The sequence below is a fragment of the Pseudophryne corroboree genome, chromosome 1 (assembly GCF_028390025.1).
Source record: "Pseudophryne corroboree isolate aPseCor3 chromosome 1, aPseCor3.hap2, whole genome shotgun sequence".
Classification (NCBI taxonomy): Eukaryota; Metazoa; Chordata; class Amphibia; order Anura; family Myobatrachidae; genus Pseudophryne; species Pseudophryne corroboree.
Window position 1 is genome coordinate 1,088,004,500 of NC_086444.1, and position 21,805 is coordinate 1,088,026,304.

At 43.0% G+C, this 21,805-nt stretch overlaps 1 protein-coding gene and 1 pseudogene across 2 annotated transcripts in view; one reads left to right on the plus strand and one right to left on the minus strand.

Annotated features, from left to right (window-relative positions):
- Positions 1-21,805, plus strand: part of LOC134927206 (uncharacterized) — a 605,974-nt gene that overhangs the window by 386,874 nt on the left and 197,295 nt on the right. The gene's annotated exons all lie outside the window — the stretch shown is intronic.
- On the minus strand, positions 6,056-6,173 carry LOC134941317 (5S ribosomal RNA; annotated as a pseudogene).

Consider the following 21,805-nt stretch of genomic DNA (forward strand, 5'->3'; position numbering starts at 1 on the left):
ATTAGTAATGACTACACCTGTGCACAAGCTAGGTGGTCTGGAAAATGTGAACTGTTAGTAGATCTTGAGGACTGGTTTGGCAAGCTCTGCCATACAGCGTGTACCCGGATATTTCTCACCATCTTCAGAGTATGAACACTGCCGTAACACCTGCAGTCAGCTTTCTTGGTGCTATCCACTCCTGAGCACTGGAGCGCTCACATGACTTGATTCTCCAATCCCTGCTGACCAGGGGGTATATAGCCAGAGTTCCTGCTCAGTATCTTTGCCTTGAACAACGCGTCACATCCTGTGAACAAGCGTCTCCTGGCTACAGTCTCCTGTCTTCAGAGATTCCCCTTTGTCAGTGCTCCGTGGAACTACAGGCACCAGCCATCCAGTTCAGTTGCAGCTTCATCTGCATTCTGCTCCAGCATTCACTAGCAGTCTCCTGAGACTCTCCTGTGTCAGTGCTCCATAGAACTACAGGCACCAGCCATCCAGTTTGTCTTCAGCTTCAGTTACACTCTGCTCCTACAATTTCTTGCAGTAAGAGACTCTCTCCAGGTGCTGCATATCATACTCACCTGTTTGTTATTACTCTGCATCAGCACTGTGCTTTTCAACCTGCACCAAAGCATCCAGCTTAAAGTTCATCTGTCTCCTGGAATAACCTAACCTGGTTCTATTGTTGTACGCAAGCATTGCCTATTAACTGTAGCTCTGTGGCAAGTTCCTATCGGTTTCCAGGCCGATCATCTGCATTATCAATTGCCTGTATCATCCTGTTGCCAGTTACTGTCGGTCTCCAGGCCGATCATCTGCATTACCAATTGCCTATCCAAATCATGTTTCAAGTTACTATCGGATTCCAGGCCGATCATCGATATTGGCAAGTATCTATGTAAAGCTCTGTTTCAAGTCCTCATTGGCTTCCAGGCTGACCATCGTTAATTCCAAGTTGTCACCATCGATTCCCAGGCCAATAGTCATCTGTTCCTGGTCATCGGTTCCCAGGTGATCATCGGTTGCTCCCAGTTACCATCAGTTCCCAGACCAAACTATCTCTAAGTGACTGTTTATTCCAGAGACTCTAACAGCTTATATGCTGAATCATATGTTTACATTTACATTGCTCCAGTTACTTACATTTCCTGTGTGTACTCAATATATACCATTTGCGCACACTCGCAGGAAGTTACTTCAGCCTCCTCGTTTCCTCCATTGCACCACCACTGACCCACTAGTGCCCCCTCCAGGAACAGAAAGAAACCCAGACCTGACAGTTTGTTCAAGGCCCATGGACTCGAATGGCGGTCAGAGTGTGTGGTCAGGGGCCCTCCAAGGTCTTGCATCACGGCTCGATGGTCAAGAGGCTGCGCAACAGCAAGTGATCCAGTTTCTACAGGGAATGTCTACCCGCATGGATACTTTGCAGCAATTCCTTCCAAGTTCCATTTCTCCTCCAGTTCCTGTTCTAGTCACTCCTGCTTCAGTTACAGTTATTCCAGCTTCTCCTGCACAATCCGTTCCTATGGTCGGACCTCGTTTAAGTCAACTCTATGGAACTACCTTTAAAACTAAGTCTCCTGAGAGGGTGACTTCCTCCTTCAAAGGTTCCAGGACTCCTCTGTCTTTGCTGTGAAACCTAAACCACTGAGGACTCTCTGTCATCTATTGGAGCAACTTCAAAAATTAATCCAATAATACCTGAAATCCTAGGAGGTGCTTTAAACACAGTAAAAAGTCCTGCTCATCCAACTGAGACTAATTCAGCCACTGTGTCAGAATTCCTTAAAACTAAAGTCACTCCTCCTGTGCAGAGAGAGGGTAAATTCCAGAGCTACCCGTGCTCCAAACTTTCAGAAGCTGAACGCCGGCATCGCAAGCAACTTCACAGCTGTTTCTATTGTGGGAGTTCTAGTCACCTCATTAGAGGCTTAACTCCGCATGTCAAAAGTTGGTGACAGGTCCCAACATCACAGAGTTCTTACCTGCAAACCTTCCCATGTATTGTCTACAGTTCCAGTTTCCTCTGTTCTGGACAGGATTGCCCAAAAAGTCTACGATTAGGGTCCAGTGGCAAATAGATCCAATTCCAAGTTCAGAAATCAAAAGAGACTGGTTATGTTACCCATAACTAAAAAAGTTTTTGTTTCTACAGCCCCAGGTGGTGCATCTGATGTTTTGACCTCAGAAGGGGTATCTGTTGTTCAGATTCCAAAAGCAGCATCCGGGCATGCCTATTCAAAGAAGTGTGTCTGATCCATTAACCCCAGGAGGAGTCATGGGAGTTTCAGCCTCAAGAGAGGTATTCTAGGCTAGGATCCCAGGAGAAATTCGTAAAGCCACAGATACAGACATGAACTTTTGTTCATCATCTTCTGAGACTGCTACCAGCTCTGTACAGCTCCAAGATGGATCATCTGAACATCCGTATTCTGTTTATAAAGAGTCAAGTATCAATGGTTCTAACACAGTTTCAGCCATCGGTCCAAAGACTCCACTGGTTCCAGCCAGCCCGAGTAGCTCTGTTTCCAATGCTTAGCTACCTCCTTTGGTTCCAGCTGATTCCAGCATCTTTGAATCTAATCCGGTCCCATCCATCTGTCCGTATCAGCCTTCTTCGGTCCCAGCCGATCCAAGCATCTTCAGATCTAATACACTCCTATCCGTCAATCTGAAGACTCCTCCGATCCAAGCCAGTTCAAGCTTTTCTTGACCCATTCGGGTCCCATCCATCTGTCTGGATCAGACTCCTTCGGTTCAAGCCAAATCAAGTATCCCTGGACAAATCGCAGTTCTATCCGTCTGTCCAAAGTCACCTTCGGTTCCTACCGATTCCAGTTCCTCCGAACCTGACCCAGTTCACTCCAGTGTTTCAAGTAATAAACTTCTGTCAATATATCCAGTGTCCACAGTTCTTGCAGATATCCAAGATGAAGATTCTAGTGTTCAGTCAACTTCAGCTGGGAACTCCAGTCAGTCGGTTCCAGAGATAACGTCCTCTCTCCATCCTGGAGCATCTCAAGTTGATTCTACTCCTGCTTCTAAATGCTTATTACAGTCCTCTACTCTCAAGTGTCTTCTGAGACTTCAATTGACATTCAGCCTTCCAAGTGTCCACTTGATACTCCAGCTCCCATTTACTTTGATGGTGATTATAGTAACATAGTAACATAATTTCTGAAGTTGAAAAAAGACAATTTGTCCATTGAGTTCAACCTATTTGTGGTCTTCTACGCTGTATCATTTTTAGGTCTAATTTTGCCTATTGCTAATGTTAGCCGTTGTGTTTATTTCTCTTTTTTTTTTAACTATAGTGCGTGACTACGCACCAAAACCCTGTATATCCTTATCCATTAGGTACCTATCTAACCTATTCTTAAAGGTGTTGACCGAGTCCGCCAATACTACTCTCAGGCAGGGAATTCCAAACACGTATTGTCCTTACTGTGAAGAAACCTTTACGCCTCTGTGTGCGAAATCTCCTCCCCTCCAACCTAAGCGAGTGTCCACATGTCCTCTGCATTGATCATACCAAAAACAGATTCCCCCGCAAGCTCTGTGTATTGTCCCCTTATATGTTTGTAAATGTTGATCATTTCCCCTCTTAGTCTCCTCTTTTCCAGTGTAAACATGTCTAATCTTGCAAGACTTTCCTCATATTCCAGCGTCTCCATCACCTTAATTAGTTTGGTTGACCGCCTCTGAACCTTTTCTAGTTCCAGGATATTCATTTTGTAGTATGGTGCCCAAAATTGTGCACAGTATTCAAGATGTGGCCTCACTAGGGATTTATATAATGGGAGTATAATGCTCTCATCCCTTGCGTCAATTTCCAGCTTTATACATGCTAATACCTTGTTAGCCTTCTTTGCTGCAATCTTACTTTGGGTACTACTGTTTACCCAAAGTAGGATTGCAGTAAAGAAGGCTAACAAGGTATTAGCATGCATTATGCTCAGTTCCATACATTAGCAAGTCAATACCTCACATTTACTGAGTCGGAATCTTCAATGAATATTACTCCAGTCAATGCAATTAGATATTTTCTCCTATTCTTTAGCAGTAAAAAGCACTGGATTGGGCAAATCCTCTCATTGAATCTAAAGATCAGCTACTAAATGATCTTGCTGCCTTCCTCGAAGCAGTACAACAGGAGTTTGCTCCAAATTTAGGCCATTCAAAGCTATCTGGGCAGTCTGGCCAAATTGTCAACAAACTGCCTACTGGTAAATCATCTCCAGCATAGCCTTCCTGTTTCAAGATTAGGCTATATTAAACCAAGCTATCAAAGATTTCCAAGCCACAAAGAAAGGAAACACAGCAAAGTCAAAACAAGGATCTCAGACTTTGGATATGAAAGTTGCATATACTTCCGTGCCGCCATTTTACAGCAACACTTATGAAAGCATTGACTCCCTTGGTTCAGAATCTACTCAGTCTCCTGAACAGTCTTCCAGTTCTCAGTTTTTCGATCCAACGCTTTCCAAGCATAATCAGGCTTTGTCGAATCAATGCATCAGAGATTTCAAGAATTACAGGAACTGGAGAACTTCAAAACCAGATCAAAGTGTACCATCTATTGATGTAAGCGTTGGCTATGCTTCTGTTTACTCCATTCCTGGTGTCTCAAATAGTTTAAAATTCATTGGATGACAGGTTGACACAGTTATTGCTGTTCCTAAACAAAAGACTTCCATGGCCACACTAAACCTGGACTCTGACTCTGAAAGTGAGTTTGTTGATGACAACGCAAGTTACATTATGGGAGGTTCTATCCTTCCTAGCTATGTCTTCTCCTACAAAGAAATTTCAGAACTGCCAAAAAGATCTGCAAGTTCTCAGAAGAATGTTCTTCACAGATGTCAATCAAGTTATCATAAAACTATAGTTTTTATGTATCAAGTGTCCTCAAACTTCAGTTCTTATGGAAGTTTCTTATGCAGTTGAGCCAATGAATTTCCTAGATGAAGTAAATTCTATTTTCAATGACAGTGAATGGTCTGCTTGTTTTGATGACAAAAGTCTTTCTTCGAAGATGAAAGTTGGAAAGACTTTTGAGGACCTCTGTTTTTGTGTATTTCTAAATTCTTCAGAATCTCGCTATTGCAAGTTATTTTTGTATGCAAGTTCTTCTACAAGGATCCTCAAAATCCAATGTGAGTGTTCGGTGCCCACCCATTAAAGGATGGGGTACTGTCAGGAATCTGCATTTTGCATCACGTCACTTACCGGTGCTCTGATTTGCTGGCCTCAGGAGCTCACATCCTCAGCCTGGAAGCATGTTCCAAGATTGCCTACAATGTGCAGAGACTTTCTCCAGTGTGTACCCCTCTTGCCATACAGCGTGTACCCCGATATAATATGGTTGCCACCATGATACCTGCTGTCAGCTGACTTGGTGCTATCCACTCCTGAGCACGGAGCGCTCCTATGACTTGATCCTCCAATCCCTGCTAACCAGTGGTATATAGCCAGAGTTCCTGCTCAGTATCTTTGCCTTGAACAACTCGTCACATCCTGTGAACAAGCATTTCCTGGCTCCAGTCATCAGAGATTCCCCTGTGTCAGTGCTCTGTGGAACTACAGGCACCAGCCATTCAGTTTGTCTTCAGCTTCAGCTACCCTCTGCTCCTACAATCACTTGCAGTAAGAGACTCTCTCCAGGTGCTGCATATCATACTAACCTGTTATTTCTCTGCATAGGCACTGTGCTATTCAACCTGCACTAAAGCATTCAGCTTAAAGTTCATCTGTCTCCTGCAATAACCTAACCTGGTTCTATTGTTGTATTTTGCAACAAGGGATTGTGGATCCGCACTAGCTGAGCGCAATAATTTATGTCAATAAATGTATTATTATATAATGACCAATATCCAAACTGTTAGTTTCAATAAAGAACAGTATCCGATTGGTGGTGCTCCTAATTATTTTGTAGACAACTACAAATTAAAGAGAGAAAGACAGACAAAAAAACTCTATCTTTAACTGACAAATCTCTGTTGACAGTAACAGGATCTAAAGATGGATCATATGGTAGTATATATGGGATGTTTGTTTCTTGAAAAATTGCCGACGACACCTAGTATTCCCAGGTGGTCTCCCATCCAGGTACTGACCAGGCCTTACCTGATTAGCTTCCGAGATCGGACGGTATTGGGCGTATTCAGGATAGTATGGCCGTGGGCAGTTAATTCAAGAAAGGGAGAAACACTTCTGCTTTTTGTACTCAACACAAACCATGTCTTTTCCAAATGAGAGAGTGTGAACACTTCTGCTTTATGTTGTGACAGTAATTGGTGTACTGTGAGTGGCGAATCGCCTCAGCCATAGTATCTGTCAACCAGATGAGAGAGTGTTAAAATGAGGGTGGTGTGTGATGATTTGGGGACAAGTATACCACTTCTACTTTCTGGTAAGAAAGTGACTCGAGTGCTATGGAAACCTGAAATTGAAGTGTAAAGAATTGGTTTGCTGAAATTCTATCTGAGATGATCCATACCTCTGATTAACCTGTGTGAAAAAAATGTGGGTTTTGGTACACCTGGGGGTAAATTTACTAAGATGGGTGTTGTATTTAAGATGGGATGTTGCCCATAGCAACCAATCAGATTCTATGTCTCATTTATCTAGCACCTTCTAAAAGATAATACCAGGAATCTCGTTGGTTGCTATGGGCAACATCCCATCTTAAATACAACTCCCATCTTAGTAAATTTACCCACTGGAGCTCAAAGCTGGCTCAAAAACAAACAAAAAAATGGTGAAGCTCAAAGGCTCATCAGGACTGACATAATAAATCACAGATACCATCCAGGGAGTCTGGACTGATGAGTAACAACATTTGGCTTTGACAAGATAAATAACTATATGTAGGTAAATAATCAGGTATTGTATGTCAAAATGAATCACCATAGTAACATAGTAACATAGTAATATAGTATATAAGGTTGAAAAAAGACAATTGTCCATCGAGTTCAACCTATTTGTGGTCTCCTATGCATGATTATTTTGTATAAAATTTTGACTGAAGTTGATGACTGCCGTTACGTTTTACCCCTCTTTTTTATAATAACCATAGTGCATGACTATGCCCTGTAACCCTGGATATTCTTATCCATTAGGAATTTATCTAACCCATTCTTAAAGGTGTTGACTGAGTCGACCATTACAACTCCCTCGGGCAGGGAATTACAAACACGTATTGTCCTTACCGTAAAAAAGCCTTTACGTCGTATTGTGCGGAATCTCCTCTCCTCTAACCCGAGCGAGTGTCCACGAGTTCTCTGTGTTGATCTAACCAAGAAAAGGTCCTGCGCAAGATCTGTATATTGTCCTCTTATATATTTGTAAATGTTGATCATGTCCCCTCTTATTCTCCTCTTTTCCTGTGTAAACATGCCTAGTCTTGCAAGCCTTTCCTCGTATTCCAGCGTCTCCATACCCTTAATTTGTTTGGTCGCCCGCCTCTGAACCTTTTCTAGCTCCAGGATATCCTTTTTGTAGTTAGGTGCCCAGAATTGTACACAGTATTCAAGGTGCGGCCTCGCAAGTGATTTATATAACGGGAGTATAATACTCTCGTCCCTAGCATCAATTCCCCGTTTTATGCATGCTAATATCTTATTAGCCTTCTTTGCTGCAGTGCTACTTTGGGTACTACTGCTTAGTTTGCTATCTATGAGGACACCTAAGTCCTTTTCCAGTACAGAATCCCCTAATTTTACCCCATTTAGTAGGTAGGTGTTATTTTTGTTCTTGTTACCACAGTGCATTACCTTACACTTGTCTGTATTGAAGCGCATTCTCCATTTCGCTGCCCAAGCTTCTGATTTAACTAAGTTGTTCTGAAGCGACTCAGCATCCCCCTCCGCATTTATAACTTTACACAATTTAGTATCAGCTGCAAAAATTGATACCATGCTCTCTAGACCTTCTGTTAGGTCGTTAATGAAAATATTGAACAATATCGATCCTAATACTGAGTCTTGCGGCACACCACTTAGCACTTTAGACCAAGTTGAAAAGATCCATTAACCACAACGCGCTGCTTCCTATTATCTAACCAGTTTTTGACCCAAGTGAATATTGTGCTTCCTAGCCCTGATTCTTGTAGCTTGTAGATAAGTCTTATGTGTGGTACAGTGTCGAATGCTTTGGCAAAATCTAAAAGATTACATCCACCTCTTTACCCTGATCTAGGTTTGCGCTTACTGTTTCATAAAAGCCAAGTAAGTTGGTTTGACAGGATCTGTCCTTCATAAACCTATGTTGATTCCTTTTAATGACTTTATTGACTTCAAGGAACTTCTGAATACTATCTCTTAGAATACCTTCCAATACTTTCTCCATTATAGATGTAAGACTAACTGTTCTATAATTACCTGGTTCAGCTTTACTTCCCTTTTTGAATATAGGCACTACTTCCGCTATACGCCAGTCTTTGGGAACCATACCTGATATTACTGAATCCTTAAAGATCAAAAATAGCTTTTTTGCAAGTTCAGAGTGAAGCTCCATTAGAACCCTTGGGTGAATACCATCGGGACCTGGTGACTTATTAATCTTTAAATGTTTTAATCGGTCACAGACTACTTCCTCGTTTAAATAAGTACCTATCAGTGGGATATTCTCATTATTGAGATTATGTGGTAGTCCTGAATTGGGTCCTCTCTAGTAAATACTGTTGAAAAAAACTCATTTAGTGTGTCCGCTATGTCATTATCATTTTTGCTTAAGACTCCCAACTTGTATTTTAAAGGGCATATACTCTCCTTCTTTAATCTCTTGCTATTAATGTATTTAAAGAATTTTTTGGGATTCGCTCTGCTTTTCTTTGCTACTCATTTTTCAGTTTCTACTTTAGCCGCTCTTATTTCCTTTTTGCATATTTTGTTACATTCCTTATAGTGCTGAAATGACTCTGCTTCCCCGTCAGATTTGTATTTTTTAAATGCTCGCCTTTTCTTGCCCATAAGTTCCTTTATCTTTTTGTTAAGCCACATCGGTTTATGACTTTTATTCCTTTTTTTGCTGCTTGTAGGAATAAATTTGAGTGTATTTTTTTTTTTTAAATATGTTTATTAGAAGAAAAATTATAGGTGTAACACACACATTTTACATGTTACATGATAATTGTTTAACAACATCTTTATCTATGATAATATCAAATTTAATCATACGTAGGAATGTACAACATTATATCTGTACAACAGCAATCACATATAATGGTTAGATAATAACGTGAAAAGGATATTATGGATATTACAAAACACGTAGCAGGGAATGGTCGCCTCGCGGTGCCATTAACAGTATAATTAAGCTAGGCAAAAAGGGTGGTCCTGAAATAATAAAGTTAAGGTTAGAAGGGCGGTGATCCCCTCGTGAGAACCTCTGTATTGTACCAAGTAGTATATTTAACTACTTTACACATGTCATCACGAGTTGATTGTGGTAGAGTTACCACATAGGGTAGCCATATTGTAAAGAATTTGGGGGAATTGGATTCTACTCTAAGAGAGAATTCGATCCAGTCCATTTGGTACAGATGTGTCAGTCTAGGAAATAGGAGCGTTATGGGTATAGGGGTTTTGTGTATCCACTGAGACAGTATGGTCTTTTTCGAAGCTAGCGCTATCCGCGCTAGTAATAATTTATTACCTGGAGATAAGGAACAGCCATCAGGGTCATATTGATTCCAGAAGGCGCAGCGCAAAGTAGGCGTGATATGAATATTTAAAGTCGCTGTAATGTAGTTACAGACATCCTTCCAGAATAGTTGTATTATAGGGCATGACCAAAGGCAATGAATGATGTCTGTGTCAGGTGAGGAACACTTGAAGCAATGGAAGTTATCAGAGATGCCCGTGAGGTATCTGAGACGGGGAGTATAGTATGCCCTGTGTAAAATTTTTAAATGCATTTCTGCATAGGACGAAGACACCAAATATTTATTAAGTAATAAGTGCCATTGTATTATGGTCTGTAAAGGGGTGCCTGGGAAAGTGATCGACCATTTAGCTAGACCTGTGGTTTGACTATCTAAATCTATCTGGCGTCTGGTTTGTGCATAGATAAAGGATGTTGTATAGGAAGAGTGAGGATTCAAGCGTAGTTGGACGTCTAGGGGAAAGGTATAGTCTGCTGGCCGTAGGCGTGTTATCAATTGTGTTGCGAAGCTGCGGATTTGAAAATATGCAAATAGTGGTATATGCAGGTTTGGAAATTTTTGTTTTAATTGAGACAGGGTGAGCATTTCGTTACAGGTAATATTCAAGAATTGATACACTAAACGTAAGCCTTGAGAATACCAGGTCTTGATAATTGCATCGGCGTTCCCGCCTTGAAAGTCTGGGTTATGGAGAAGTGGTTGGAATAAGGAGTAGGTGGGTGTCAGCCCTATGCGTTTTCAAAGGTGTCGCCATGCCTTGCATGGGGCGAACAGTAAGGGATTCGTACGTATGGACGTCATTGTGGAGGGGTCTGGAAAATGCAATATGATAGATAAAGTACCTTGGGGTAGCATATGCTGTTCTAAAGATGTATTAGCGTAGCTAGAGGAACCTCTCACCCAGTCAAGGGCATACCTATAGTTAGCGGCTAGAGAGTAGTCCTCTGGGCACGGTAAATTCACGCCACCTAATGTAGTCAGTTGTTTCAATTTGAAAAGGGCTATACGTGGATGTTTATTTGTCCAGATGAAAGTGTTAAGGGCCTTGTTAATTGTTTGAACATCTCGTTTGGTCAGAAGAAATGGGAGCATTTGGAGCGGTTATAGCAGACGGGGGAAGGAAATCATTTTGTACAAGTGGCATCTACCCAAATATGAGACTGGCAGGCTCTGCCAGCGTGTAAAATCTTCAATCATTTTATTAATGGCGCGTGATAAGTTTAGCGTATATAGTTCAGCTAGGATAGGTGAAAAGCGCAAACCCAGGTAGGTTATAAACCCAGTCGCCCATTTAAAGGGGAACCTGGAGCCCCAATTTTGTGTGGCTTTGGGGCCAAGAGCCAAAGCTTCTGTTTTATCAAAATTGATCAAAAAGCCCGAAATCAATTGGAAATCAAGGAGTATGGACAATAGAGAAGGGAACGCCGGTATGGGATCATTAAAATATAATAACAGGTCATCAGCAAAGGCCGAAACCTTCACTGATTGTGGGCCAATTTTTATCCCTTCCCAGGCAACATTTTGCACGCAAGTGCATATCAGTGGGTCGAGAGCTAGGTTAAAAAGTAAGGGAGATAGGGGACATCTCTGGCGTGTACCTCTATGCAGAGAGAAGGCTGGTGTGTTCAATCCATTAATGGTTAGGTGAGCTTGAGGATTAGAGTAAAGCATACTGAAGACTTTAGTGAACCCCTCACCGAATTGTTGAGTATGGAAGATTCTAAGTAGGTGCGCCCATGATACCCGATCAAACGCTTTGTCAGCATCACAGCTGACCACTAGTGCTTTAGATGTTGTAAGGTCTTTGACACTATGTATTGCTGCTATCAGGGTGCGTACATTATGCACTGATGTTCTAGTCTTCACAAACCCCGTTTGGGCTGGATGTAGAATGCGTATTAATATTGGTTGGAGGCGAGTGGCCAATAATTTGGTGAATAGTTTTAGGTCTTGGTTGAGAAGGGATATGGGTCTATAGGACTGGACATAGGAAGGGTCTTTACCCGGTTTCAGGAATACTACTATTCTAGCTTTGGTGAATCTCGGGGGAGGGGGGGGGGGGGGTGAGCCATTCAGCAGTGCATTAAATAAAGTCAATAAATATGGTATTATATGGGGAGCTAGCATCTTATAGTATACTGCCCCAAACCCATCTGGGCCCAGCGATTTCCCATTATGGAGTGATTTAATCAGAAACAGTAGTTCTGTGTCTGTTACGGGGCACGTTAATGATCGCCGCTCTTCCTCTGTTAATGTGGGCAGGTCAGCTTTATCTAGAAACTTCATACCCTCTGTGGGATTATCTAAAGGTGCCGCGTATAAGTTAGTATAATATTGTAGGAAGGTGTCTGACATAGTTTGCGTATCCATAGTTGAAGTGGTTGGGTCAATGTGTAAGCTAGTTATGCGGGAAGGGGCTGTAGATGACCTCACCAAGTTGGCCAGTAGTTTACCCGACTTATTAGCCCCTCGGAAGAATTTATTTCGGTGGACATCGTAGGAGAAACTGGCTCGTTCAGTGCAAAGTGCATCATAAAGATGTTTCGCATCAGCATAGGTTTGTCTGTTGTCTGGGGAGTCATTTAATAACATTGTATTATATGCTTCAGTTAAGGCCTTACTCAAATCACACAACTGGGTATTCAATTGTTTGCGTTTTCAAGAAACATATTCTAGTATTTGTCCACGGACAACTGGTTTCGAAGCCGACCAAAATAAATTAATGTCGTTCTCATGAATTTTATTGTCCTCAGTATAGTTAAGGAATGCTCTAGTAAGGAATTTATCAAAGTCCTCAGATGTTTCCAAATATGCGGGGAAACACCAATTATAGGATCTGGGCAAGGGGGTATCTAGAGTGATTGATATCCAAATTGGGGAATGATCTGAGAGGGCGATTGGCTCGATTTTAGTATCCACTATATGATGCAAAAGAGAATCAGTGATTAGCCAATAGTCTATTCTAGAGGAGGAATGGTGTGGGTGGGAGTAGAAGGTATATTCTCGAGCGTCTGGATTGCGCATTCTCCACGGGTCAGTTAGTCGTAGAGAAGAGGTAAGTAGTGTGAGTGAGGGCGGAGTGGTAATTGCGGATGCACCAGACATAGTTGATTTATCTAGACCAGAAGATTGTACACAATTAAAGTCCCCTCCCATGATAATTTCCCCTTCTGCCCAACCCTGCAAACTTGCGTATATATCAGAGAAGAAAGATGCATTAGGGCCGTTAGGGGCATATATATTAGCTATCGTATAGAGCGTATTTAATATTTTTAATTTTAAGAACAGAAATCTACCCTCTTGGTCAACCAAACTATCTATGATAGTGGCTGCCAGTGACCTATTGAGAATAGTGAGGACGCCTCTGCGTTTGGATGTGTATACTCTCCCACCCACGTATCTCGAAGTACATTGGGATCGGAGATCCGCCAATGAGTTTCCTGCAATAATACTATATCAGGTTTTAGTCGTTTCAAATAGGTAAGGACCTTTTTCCGTTTGATGGGAGTATTAAGTCCATCTACGTTCCAGGACACTAACCGAAATCATGATTGCACTATTGTTGGAGGATCATGAGTCGACGGCATCAGCCGATACCGACCCTAGGCCAACATCGAAAAACAATATACCATAGCCGTCGATCCCAGTCCGTCCCAGCGAGCGGACCTTTATGGATCAGTGATGAGAGATAATAAATGTAAAACATCAAGTACATTCCTATCACAACATGTGAACTATGTGTGTGTACAGTATCAATATTATGAACTAAGGTACAGAACCATTTTAACATTTTGCGAACCCATATGGGCGCCCTATTAACCAGTATCAGCCTCCAAATGGAGATCACTAAGATGTTTGCGGAGGGTATCCTCCAATCTGGTGACCAGGGGCACCATATTCCAAAACAGTATGACAAAAGATGAGAGAGTAGGGTGAGGGGAAAGGAAAATAATAAGGAAAGGAGTAATAGACGCTTTTGTAGAGGGGGAAAGGAGCAATGAGAAATAAACAGAAGAACATAGCCAATTTGGTATTGTCGGGTCACGGCCCTCTTCGAGCTCCAGCCTCGGCAGTAATTCATCTCTACAGTGTAGAGATATATTCTAAGAAGAAGAGCTGTATCCAAAGAGTTCACGAAATTCCTGGCCTCCTGTGCGGTTTCAAAAAAGTGGGTTTTCCCACCATAGGTGATTCTTAGCTTGGCCGGATACATCAACGCAAATCTGTGGCCTAGCTCGTATAGACGTTTGCAAACAGGTGAGAACTCTCGTCTTCTTGCAGCAACCAGCTATGAGAAGTCTTGAAACAATAGAATCCTGGAGTCCTGGTATCAAAGGTCCGTGTATTTCCTATAGGCTTCCAGCAAACGGACTTTATCGGCATAATTGAGAATTCTCATGATGACCGGTCTGGGCCTATCTCTGCCGGACTGGCGATCGGGACCGATCCGATGGACATGTTCCATTAGGATGGAGCCCGTGGCTGATACGCATCCCAGCTCCCTGGGTAGCCACTGGGAGACCAGGGCCATGAGTTCGGAGAATTTCACAGATTCTGGCAAGCCCACCAGACGTATATTATTTCTTCTATTCCGTTTTTCCAAATATTCTAATTTGTCTTGCAACGATACCATCAGCTTGTCGTGTTCCATCTGGGTCATTTTAACTGTTGACAGATCATCCTCTAGATCCGAGATTCGTTGCTCTGCCTCTGAGATACGTTGATCATGGCCTGTGAGCTGTGCAAGCGCTGAATCCAGGGATGTTTTTAGGGGTGCCAGTTTTTGATCTAGCAGAGATGAGAGAATATTTGTAATTTCATTCGTAGTGAAGGATTTAGAAGGATACATAATTGGTGCAGATTGCCCCCTAGGACTAGAGCCTTGACTATACGTCGGGGAGACAGGGGCACTGCTAGCGGGATTTTCACGATTTTTTACTTTACCCGACTGAGCACCCCGTGGGTTACGTAATGATTTAGACATGAATTTGTCCATAGCATTAACAGACTCAGGGAGATCTAGATTGTGGTCCAGAGGGCTGTGATGAGTGGCCCCGTAGGGAGAGTGTCCTGATCTGGACCCTCCACAATCCTAGTACTGACTGAAAATACGTGTGGGGATGGGATTATGATATAATTTACTGAGGGGTATCTTCGGGGAGCTGCGGGTGTGGAAATACCTCTCGCAGGTGGAGATGTAGTAATAGCTCAAACTAAGCATCAAATATGACCCACTCCTGAAGGTCGATAGGTTAACCAGTTGGAGCCAGTGTCCACCGAGTATTCCTCCAGCCTTTTCTCCAATCCGCACTTCTAGCCTGCAGGCTATAGGGGGTGTCAGATTTGTGCTTTCTCCGGCTTTTCCCCTGTTTTTTTTTTTTTTTTTTTTTTTGGGGGGGGGGGCGTTTGCGTATATATATATAGTAGCCGGGGGAGGGGGGGGTCAGGTGGGGGGAAGGTAGAGGTGACTGCCTTTGTTCCAGTAGCTGATTTCAGGTACTAATGCTTATATATACTATTGCTTGTATACTAAGACCCAGGGTGAAAGGCTTCCAGGCAGGCCCAGGCCCCGGCCACCACCGTCCGGCGCACCCTCGACTCAGGGCAAACCTCTATTGTCGTCCTCCCCCGCTGGGACCCCTCAGACCGCCAGTCCGTAAGGTGTACTCACTCTGCAGGGAGCCGTAGACACGCTGGTGAGACGGCCGCCGGCCTTCTCGCGGTCTCGTCCAGCGTCCACAATGGCAGCGTTCCTGGGCAGCAGAGGCAGGCGGCGTGTGGCGAGGTGAGTCTCCCAGCCGTGGCCAGCGTCAGAGCGGGTGTCCAACATCCAGGAGGAGCCCACGTTCTAGTCTCGAGGTCCCCGAAGCCACCGCCGGTACGGGGGATAAATCGAGGCCCCGGCTTCAATGTGTCCCTTAGGCCGCAATCCGCGGGAGCAGTAAAAACTACTCCCCGATTCTGCGGCTCAGACAGGGGCACTACAGTGGGGACAGTAGAGATCGTGGGGCTGCTGAGAGTCTTGAGTGAGCCCAGAAATGGGCTTTTTATAGATATTTAAGCCCCGTTTTTCAGGAGCTCTTGTAAAAGGTGTCTGTCTCTGTCAGCAGTCAGGCCACCGTATCTTTGAGTGTATTTTTAGCTAGCAGGAATTTTAGTACCTCCCATTTCTCTGTAGTATTTTTTCCTAAAAACAAACCTTCCCATTCAATATCCCTGAAAAATACCCTCACCTTTTCAAAATTCGCTTTGCTAAAGTTTAGAGTCCTAGTTGAGCCAGTATAGGGCTGTTTATGAAAACTGATATTGAATGTGACCATATTGTGGTCACTGTTTCCTATGAGTTCCCCTACTATAATACCTGATACGAAATCACCATTGTTTGTTAATACCAGGTCTAAGATGGCATTGTACCAAGTTGGTTCCTCAATTAGTTGAACTAAGTAGTTATCATTAAGTGTGTTTAAAAACATATTGCCCCTAGCAGTATCACATGAATCGTTTTTCCAGTTTATCTCTGGATAGTTAAAATCTCCCATCACTACTATGTCTCCTACTCCTGCTGCTCTTTCAATTTGCTTTAGTAAAAATTCCTTATCAGATACGTTGATACCAGGCTAACTTTACTATTCCTTTTTCCCGGGTTCACTACGGCTGGCCGGCGGTCGGGCTCCCGGCGCCCAGCATACCGGCGCCGGGAGCCCGACCGCCGGCTGACCGACAGTGTGGCGAGCGCAAATGAGCCCCTTGCGGGCACGCTGCGCTCGCCACGCTACGGGCACGGTGGCGCGCTACGCGCGCCACACTATTTTATTCTCCCTCTATGGGGGTCGTGGACCCCCACGAGGGAAAGTAAGTGTCGGTATGCCGGCGGTCGGGCTCCCGGCGCCGGTATACTGAGCGCCGGGAGCCCGACCGCCGGCATACAGAATGCCACCCCTTTTTCCCCGCATGCAATTTCTACCCATAATGTCTTGACAGTGTCTACAGTCCCCTCCTGAATATCTTCCCGTATATCAGGTTTTAAAAATGGCTTTACGTAAAGACACACCCCTCCACCCTTTTTATTTAGTCTGTCTCTCCTAAACAGTGTATAGCCCTCTAGATTGACTATCCAATCATGAGATTCGTCCCACCAAGTTTCAGTGATGCCTATAATATCATACTGTTTGCTTGCTGCAAGTATTTCTAGTTTGCACTTTTTACCAGTAATGCTTCTAGCATTTACATACATACAACTAAGATAAGTATTTTCCCTTGCGTTAGGGACATCTTTCACCTTATGTAGCAATGATGTAATCGTCATTGGTTAGTGATTTGGTAAAATCTCTTTTAGTAACCTTACCGCCTGCTCTTACCCTCCTCCCCCCAACTTCTCCCCATTTCGTTTACTACTACCATCCCCACTATTCTCACTGCATGACCCGTAGTTTCTAGCTAAACCCTCCCCCCAGGCTCCTAGTTTAAAATCTCCTCCAACCTTCTAACCATCCTTCCCGCCAGCACCACTGCCCCCTCCTCAGTCAGGTGCAATCGGTCACGACAAAAGAGATGGCGCCTGACTGAGAAGTCCACCCAGTGTTCCAGGAACACAAACCCCTCTTTCCTGCACCAATCCCTAAGCCACACATTTACCTCCCTAATCTCCCTCTGCCTCCCTGGACTAGCGCGTGGCATGGGTAATATTTCGGAGAATATTACCTTGGATTTCCTTGCCTTAAGTTTCTTTCCTAAGACCCTATAGTCTTTCTTAAGGACATTCCACCTTCCGCTAACGTGCACCAAGACCGCCGGGTCTTTCCCAGCCCCTCCCAACAATCTATCTACCCGGTCCGCGATGTGCCGTACCCGAGCACCCGGGAGACAACAGACTGTACGGTGATCACGGTCCCGGTAGCAGATTGCCCTATCTGCCTTCCTGATGATAGAATCCCCTACCACCACCATCTGACTAGGTACCTCACTATCTTTTATCCCAACTGTGCCAGAGGGACCGCTCCTCTGGATGCTATAGGGAGCAGTCTCCTCCGGCACCGTCATTTCTTCACTATCATTCTCCGGTTCCTCATCCAGTTGGGCAAATTTGTTCGGGTTTGATAGTTCAGAGATGTCGAGCCTCCCCCTCTTTTTCTTCCTTCTAACTGTGACCCAGCTGGCTACCTGATCATCATCCTCTTCTACCAGTGACCCCTCCCGCAACTCCTCCACCGTTCTGCCTAAACTTCACTCGAGATTGTGAATCTCTCTCAGTCGTATAACGGTTTGCTCTGGATCAGTTACCTGGGCTTCCAGGGCAACCGTTTGCACACACCTTGTGCAGATGTAATCACTCTGGGCCGGTAGCTCCAGGTGTGCGTACATCTTGCACGACATGCACTGAGTGAGCTCCCCAATCACAGCTTCTCCCATATTGTTTGTAAGGTCTAACTCCCTGTTACTCTCAAAGAAAAAGAAGCAAAAAGAAAAAGTAGAAGACAACAATCTCACTTATACAATAATTAAGCTGGCTTATACTTATCTATCTTTGTGCGGTTCTTGGTCCTTCACTTTTATGCAGCCATAGTACTCTCTCCTGCGGCACCGATACTTCACTTAGCAGTTGCAGTTGTTCCACTTACTGCACCTCCTTTTCACTCGGCTTACAGCTGCTGCTAAAAAAAAATGCCCCACACACGCACAATCACAGCCCCTCTGCTACTCCAAGTAAGAGACCCTCTCACTCACTCACAAGGTCAGCCCTTTGCAGCCTCACCAGAAATTTAATGGTACTGCAAATATGTGTGTTCCTGATTGTGTATTATAAAACTCACCTTTTTCTGTATGTTAACTCACCTTTTGCTGTTACCAACTCGCATACATTTACAAATCCAAGCAACACTTTAAAATACAAGCCCTTACAATGAGTAAGCTCCAATGAGTCTAATCACTGATTATATAAGCTCAGCCAGCTGTTTTAGTCAGCCCCTCCTCCTCCTCCTGATTACTCACACCTGATTCAACCCACTCCCTCTGGCTTTCTCCTCACACTTTTTTCCCCCTCCAAAAAACAAAAACAAAAAAAAACAGTACTGATACAAACAAAGGAACCAGTATAGATACAAACAATCAGATTCAGATTAACTTTCTCTCACAATATTACTATCCCTACATGGATAGACAGAGAATAATCAGTACTCACCTTTTGCTGTTACCAACTCACATACACTTACAAATCCAAGGAACACTTTAAAGTAAAAGCCCTTACAGTGAGCAAGCTCCAATGAGTCTAATCACTGATTATATAGGCTCAGCCAGCTGCTTTAGTCAGCCCCTCCTCCTGATTACTCACACCTGATTCAACCCCCTCCCTCTGGCTTTCTCCTCACACCTTTTTTCCCCCCTCCAAACCCCCCCCCCCCCAAAAAAAAAAAACCCAGTACTGATACAGACAAAAGAACCAGTATAGATACAAACAATCAGATTCAGATTAACTTTCTCTCACAATATTACTATCCCTATATGGATAGACAGAGAATAATCAGAACTCACCTTTCGCTGTTACCAACTCACATACACTTACAAATCCAAGCAACACTTTAAAATACAAGCCCTTACAATGAGCAAGGTATGTGGGTAAATGATCAGCTATTGACTGTCAAGATAATACACCATATGTATGTAGATTATCAGCTATTGACTGATAATCTACATACTATTGACAATGTTTGTGACTTATTGCTAGTCAATAGCTGATTAATCTACCCACATGTGGTGATTTATCTTGATAGTTAACATCTGATCATTACCTACATATGGTGACTTTTCTTGATAGTTAACGATTTACCTACATATGGTGATTTATCTTGACAGTCAATAGTGGATTATTCACCTACATATGGTGATTTATCCTTAACTTGACAGTCAATAGCTGATTATCTACATACACATGGCGATTTATCTCAATAGTCAACAGCTAATTATTTACCTACATATGGTGATTTATCTTGTCAAAACCAAATGTCTGACCTATTGACAGTCAATAGCTGATTATCTACCTACATATAGTGATTTGTCTTGGCAATAAATAGCTGATTATCTACCTACATATGGTGATTTGACAGTCACTAGCTGATCATTTACCCACATATATCTACCTACACATGGTGATTTATCTTGATAGTCACCAGCTGATTATTTACCTACATATGGTGATTGATCTTGTCAAAGCCAAATGTCTGTGACTTATTGACAGTTGGTAGTTGATTATCTACAAACATATAGTGATTTGTATTGACAGTTAATAGCTGATCATTTACCCACATATGGTGATTTATTTTGACAACTAATAGCTGATTATTTACCTACATATGTTGCTTTATTTTGACAGACAATAGCTGATTATTTACATACATATGGTGATTTATCTTGTCAAAGCCAAATGTTTGTGACTCAACATATCAGTCCAGACTCTGTGGATGGTATCTGTGATTTATTATGTCCGTCCTAATGACTTATCCTTATATTTAGGGACCCTTTGAGCTTCACCAGTTTTTTTTTATTTTTTTATTTTGAGCCAGCTTTGAGCTCTAGGTGTGCCAAATCCCATATTTTTTTCACACAGGTTAATCAGAGGTGTGGATCCTCTCTGATAGAATTTCAGCACACCAATTCTTTACACTTCAATTTCATGTGTTCATAGCATTCGAGTCACTTTCTTACCAGAAAGCAGAAGTGGCATACTTGCCCCCAAATCATCACATACCACCCACATTTTAACACTCTCTCATCTGGTTGACAGTTACTCTGGCTGAGGCGATTCGCCTCTCCCAGTACACCAATTACTGTCACAACAGAAAGCAGAAGTGTTCACACTCTCTCATTTGGAAAAGACACGGTTTGTGTCAAGTACAAAAAGCAGAAGTGTTTCTCCCATTCTTGAATTAACTGCCCACGGCCATACTATGCTGAATATGCCCAATACCATCTGATCTCGGAAGCTAATCGGGTAAGGCCTGGTCAGTAACAAACACAAGATATCTCTGGCCAATATGTGCGCCCAAATAAATAAAAATGACAAATGAGAGAAATAAATGTACTCCTCTGGTCAGTGCGACTCTGGAGATGATCCACTTGTTCCTTAGGGTGGTGTAGAGCATGAAAAAAAATAGAAAACACAAAAAGATCCTTGTGTAATACTGTTGGGTAGAATTGCACTTTTGTCTGGTAATGAATTAGTACTTCAATGATGGTAATATGTCACGGGATCTCATATATTTCCTTTTCCTTTTTAATCCGCATTCATCTCCCAGATATGAATCCTCAGGAAAAAGTATATAAGTGAACCAAATCTTTTTCACTCATAAAAACACTTTATTAAAAAGACAACTTCTTAAAAAACTGTAAGGAGCATACCCAGATTGGAGATAGTCCAGGGATAAGATGGTGACGTTAAAACAAACGGGGCCCCGTTTATTTCAATCCTGGAGTTTTCTCCTCACCGGATAGCGTCCTCACCATAGCACAGGTACCCCCACCTACGCGTTTCGATCCTCTGGGGATCTTTGTCAAGGTGTAAGGGGTGACCTGTGATATGTGCAATATATATACCCATTGTAATTAACAATAATGTTCAGGTGTGAACAATTACAAACATAGCCCCCTCCTCTGTATATTAAAAAACAATTTCCCTTTAGTGCAATGTTCATCTAATAGATAATACATTGTTTCCGGCTATAGAGCAGTCTGTTGCCTCTCCCAATATGGCGGGCGGCTTACTTCCGTCCAGAACAAGATGGCGTCCATCTCACTTCCGTCTAGGCTCCGTCCTGACCAATTTCAATGCTGCCGCTGGATTCTACCCGTCGTGGATGCTCCGTTTGCACCACTTCGACCGGAACTCCCCGTCATGATCTTCTCTCCCCGGGCTTAATAACATCGTTCATATGGGCAGCGGAAGTGTGCACCGCAAAATCGCTCCCCCGGCATCACGCTCTTCTAATGGCAGTTACATCCGGAAAAGAAGTCCTAAGACCATTTTATATGATGGGGACTTCTAATATTCGTAACCATGGAAATCCGATAAGTTGATCAGTATCTTAGAGGGAAAAAAAATATATGTAACCTCTATAGTATCCTTATTCACATTCAGAACCACAAATAAAACAACTGTAT